The sequence below is a fragment of the Tubulanus polymorphus genome, chromosome 2 (assembly GCF_964204645.1).
Source record: "Tubulanus polymorphus chromosome 2, tnTubPoly1.2, whole genome shotgun sequence".
NCBI lineage: Eukaryota > Metazoa > Nemertea > Palaeonemertea > Tubulaniformes > Tubulanidae > Tubulanus > Tubulanus polymorphus.
Window position 1 is genome coordinate 7,729,120 of NC_134026.1, and position 5,479 is coordinate 7,734,598.

At 39.9% G+C, this 5,479-nt stretch overlaps 1 non-coding gene across 1 annotated transcript; it reads right to left on the reverse strand.

Annotated features, from left to right (window-relative positions):
• Positions 1-4,593: 4,593 nt before the first annotated feature.
• Trnar-acg (transfer RNA arginine (anticodon ACG)) lies at positions 4,594-4,666 on the reverse strand. Its single transcript has one exon. It is a non-coding gene; the product is annotated as a tRNA-Arg (tRNA).
• Positions 4,667-5,479: the final 813 nt, after the last annotated feature.

The following is a 5,479-nucleotide window of genomic DNA, read 5'->3' on the forward strand; positions in this document are numbered from 1 at the left end:
ATACTCTAAAACCTCACTCAATATGCGAGCATACGTTTTTCTGAAGATCATAATTTGTCAAATTGACAAAAGTTCGACTGCGATATATAACGGTATAAAGCTCTTTCTATCGAAGATAATATCGCAGTTTTAGTGTTCATTTCTTTTCTTTGATAGAAATTCATTATTAAAGGATTAAAAACTTCTATAAGAGACTAACAACACTATATTGACTATAGTGCGTTCTATAAAACCCAGCTATAGACAGCGATATCATTAGAAATCAAGTATATGTTCTCAACAGGGGGGAAACATATTGAAATAGACACATATACAGGATATACGCGGATCTCTATAATCCTCTTCAAAACCGCCGCGTTTATTCACTATAATCAACACCAAACTATCTAATTCTGACGCTAGGGGGCATTGCCCTATTTAAAATCTAGGTTAATAACTTCTTTATATTTCATAAAGAAAAGTTAATATTTTCTGTAATTGTGTGAAAATAGTCCCTCCATGGATATGATTGGTTTTTGAAAATTCCGAATTCCTGATTCTAGGGTACATTTTATTCCATTCCGGCACAGGGAGCACTGTCTATCATCACTAAAGGCGTTACCCGAAAGAATGACTTAATTTCAAATTTACTTGTTCCTGGTCCCACCGACAGGGGGCGGGTGGATTTAGGATGAGACCTCACCGTTAGGTGGCGCCTGTATCATTATAGCTTGTTATTCAGTAATGAGTAGATCTATTGCCTAAAGTCAAATTTTTTTCGCGTTTAAAATCGCGCTCTTTGAATGAATTCCAGTCTCTCTCTCTTTCTCTCTCACCGTGTCTTCATTCACGCTGTGAACACTGCGCCTTAATTAAACATTTCCTTAATTACACGGATTCGAATTTATTGCGTGTGAAATTGGAAATGTTCTAGGCCTCAGGCGAGAGAGATACGTCGGGAGGGGGTGAGCTAGGAGGAGGGGGGTGAGTGGACACACCGCGTGACCGAATAAAAATAATCGCGAACACAAATAAATCATGCGCCCGACTGGACGAATTTTACATCAGCCGAAAATAAACTATTAAAATTCGGGTCTAATTGGTGCCGGATTCTGGAGTCTATTGAGAGTTAAATAAGCGAGGTGTAAAATGTGTGAAATTTGCCGCCAGTGACGGCGAGGTCACAGTTTAGTGAGATCCCTGAGGCTGTGGGACCCCGGAGGCTCCGAGACCCCTTTCTCTCTCTCTCTATAGGTATTTCTGTATAACTCGCTGCGATGTTATTTCAATTGTGTATTTCATGTTACTTTCGCATCGGTGAATCTCACAACATTCTTTCGATATCTCACACTATGTTTGATATATCACCGTGTTTGGGGTTTTCCTGATATATCAAATTTTGCCGCGTACTTACCTGTTAATTTCCGCTACTATCTCGATATCTCACACTGCGTTTGATAGAATATCACCAAATGTATCTGATGTTTCAAATCTTGAGGCGTGTTTGATATGAAAATTTTAACTCAAAATATCGTTATCTGAATATGCATAAATTTCTTTATATGAAAAATCATTTTGGTTAGTCTTAAAACTGCAGTTTCAACAAATCTATTTGAGAACATTTTTTTCGAATAAAGATTATAATTTTGATTGTTAAAATAATCAAAATCAATGATGCTGTTAATGGTCTAATGCTGGCGGCGGTTCAAAGTTAAATCGTTAGATAAGTTTAACCCTAAGGTCACATGTTCTCCCCGAGGCCTAACACAGCTATGGGGGTATGCGAGGAGTCCCTCAGGGAGAGATGGTTAGCCATCGCATCGTCGAACCTTGCATCACAAATTGTAACCTGACTTCATTCTCAGTATTTCGTTTCGCGTTATAAATAAATTCAATTTAGAGTTTCTACGATACTGCTTCTGTTGCCATCGATCGAAATTATACAAAATACAAAACATCACAAAAATAGTCTTCTACGAATTTGAAGAAAAAAACAATTTTCTTTTTTTTATTGAGTCAAATAATGGTTTAGAATGTCTTTGTTTAAATGGGGTTATTTTGATTTTGCGACGATGGAAATAACTTATCATAAAAAAACCACCAGGAAACGTATTCTATTTTCTACACAGTTTAGAAAATGATTTTCCTTTTTTTCCGATTGAAATGATGGTTTTGTTTCAGATACAGATATGACTCGAAGCATAGGTTATTATGATATCAGCTGTAAAGTGGAATAATTGAATATGAATTCACTGGTATAAATGTATAATTCGCCTTGTTTATACGCGCAGACCCCGGCAGGCTCGACTTAACGACGTGCAATGTGAGAATGCCTGCCTCATCCTGCCTGCAGCGACATTAGACTTTTGGAGAGGGTCGCAATTCGGATATTAGCTAAAAATCACTGAAAATTGGATACATTTGTGTTCGAGGCCAGAAATTCGTCTCCAGCAGTATAGCGCCGGTGAGGACGAGCTTTTAATGAGGACCATTATTATACAATGTGACCTTCACCTTCCAGGCTGTTATTATTATTTCTTTATCCTCCCAGTGCAGGTTGGATTCATTGATCATTGGGATAAATGATTCGTAGAAATCTGTCCAAATAATACGGAAGCATCCTTGACATATCTGACCGACCACCGAATTCTAAGTGTAGTTTGAAGTTTATGTTTCTCAACGATTAGACCCTGCTAAAAAGACTGAATCAAGGAAGAAATCGAAATCCAACTTTCTCCTGAAATAAGACCCAAACCCAGTAGCTTGTTTTACATTCGAGTGATTCAGAATTTAGACTAGTTCTGAGCTCATTAGATCTGCTAAAATGATTCAAGTTTGGGACACATTGTTTCTTATTCCTTTCTTCACATGAGACCTGAACGATGTTCTACAGTTTGAGGTTAAGGGTCGACTCTAAGCTGTAACATTTGAAATGACTATGTTTTAGCAAATCACCGTCATGCGGGGGTTGTATTCGCTCAAACATTGGTGGGAGATAACCGGTGGATAGTTGACAAAGTGAAAATTATTAACAATTATTGTTACTAATTGTTTGTATCCGCTTGTTATCTTTATATTAACCAACCTTTGAGCAATTGCGTCTCAGAAATTTGCCTGTCTTATTCATATCTAGCCCTTGACCCTGATGAGAATGGATCGTTCGGGCTATCATTAAAATCAAGGCGATACGTTTTATGAAGTAAAGAGTTGATGTTCGGCCTACACTCCACACGCACGCACACTGTCACTGCACCGACTGTCATTGGGTGATTTTTATTTTCAAATTACCGCAAGCAATTTCAACCGTCAACGCCGACGATAGCCCGGTTACCGAACAGAGAGTGAGAGCAGTAAGAGCTGCTGAGTGAGAGAGAGGTAATTTCAGTTGACGTGTGAGGATGTAAATTGTCAGTAAGTCGGACACAGTATCCATTCTACTGATGCAGATTATCTCTATAATTCCTCGCTCGCTCTATCTGATATCTCTACCGATATTGCATAATTTACTGCAGATTCATGTCTCCCACACATCGTGTAAATTTAATCATTTTCCATACGCGAGAAACTCTCGCCGTTTCTCGTTGAATTAAACGCGAAACTCTCCGTGATTGCCCGAGAGTTTGTGCGTACACGCATTTTGATAAGTACGTAGCGAATTTTATGCAGTTTATATCGAAACCAGTTAAAATGACATTATTTGATAGCTATAGCTATCAGAGAGACTCAGGGAGAGGGAGGGGAGAGAGGGAGGACAGAAAGAGGAAATGTTGGGAGAAAGACGAAAGGAGGGAGAGGGTATAGAGGTGAAGGAGAGAGAGAGAGAGAGAGAGAGAGAGAGAGAGAGAGAGAGAGAGAGAGAGAGAGAGAGAGAGAGAGGAAAGAGAGCCTACCATTTTACTTTGTTACACCTTACTTTAATTTCATGCAGTATAATCTTGAAATTGGAATCATGAATTCATCGTTCAATCAAAATTCACCCAAGAACTAACGTTAGGATCCTGAATGCTGGTAAATTTACAGAATCTATTTTGTGCTGATTTTGTCTAATGTTTTCAGAGTTTGTGGTCTATACCAGCAGATACTCGAGGTACTACTGCTATCATATTTGTTGAATTTCAGTCGTAAATGAAGATAAAAGGAAGTAAAGAAACCGAACTGCTCTTAAACTGATTGAAATCTACCCCAAGTCGTTAGTTCTTTGTTGTTCTTTGATTCCTGATTTGAATTTATGAACATCAAATAAACGTCTTTCTCTCCCGTTCTCTCTCTATGCCACTAATTTAATCCCTGGTCGCTGATTCTCACCGATCGAGAATCTCTCTTGATCCTTTGATAAACGAATCAACAATTAGGAAATACGGTTAGCAAATTTTCTTCTTTTGTTTCGATATCAAAATGAAGATCGAGCGCCTTGGAGACGTGGTGTTGTTAGTTTTATGTATCACCGCTAGGCGCTGATTCGGCAGCACCTGATGGTGGTTATGCGAAAAGCGCGTTTTCTGAACGCGCCTCGAGGAGAGAGCGCAAACACGAGACCTGGATGAAAAGATTCGGATTCAGACCCCGGTACATTCGTCTTAGATTTAGGGCCGAGTCCAGAAAAAAATTTAACTGCGATCCTGCCAGGACTCGAACCTGGAATCCCCTGATTCGTAGTCAGATGCCTTATCCATTGGGCCACAGGACCGGTTAGTTGGGCACATGACACGTTAGGTTCACATTGAGCAGACAAGGATTCGAACCTGATTCGTATGATTCGACGGTACCTGGAACCGCTAATGACAGGATGCTTAATTGGTCGGTGGTGGATGAGCTAGGACCCGCTCAACACGCTCCTCGACCTAAATCACCACAACATGAAGAACAGAATGCGTCTGTGGCAAGTGAAGATCGCGGGTATTTTACGTATTCTGATCTCGAGTGATCGCTTCAAACTCAATCAGTCTTTGTAGCGTTAATACGCCCTAACGCGATCACCTACGATCAGTTAGTTATACTAATTACCGACAGAGACTGATATATGACCAGTCAGTCAGTGACAGGCCCGCAGCTATCAGACGAACAGTCACGTGGCTACTCGGGTTAATTCTATTGGTTTACCGGGCTAATGGAGCCTCATTTTGATTGTACAGCCCGCAGCGCTCTCTGTGTTTGATTCCATAGATCTATCACTGATACTGATCATCGTACTGGGGATATATGCACGGAGTCAAGGTCATTCTCCACAGGCATCAGTTACACTATAAACATTAGGCCCGTGTTCCGAGGGGGAGTCGGGAATAGTGAATGGACCCCCTAAAATGCTCGACTGCCCTTGAAAAAGTCAGTGTAAAAAAATTGAAGAAATCCTAAATTCATCTGGTAAAGTGGAGACGTAACATTTTAGATATGGTGTAGATTGACAATTACAGATCACGATTTAAAACACGTTGATTTTAACGGCTTTGACTACTACTACTATTACTACTATACAATACCAGTTGGCGACAGTCACGTGGTA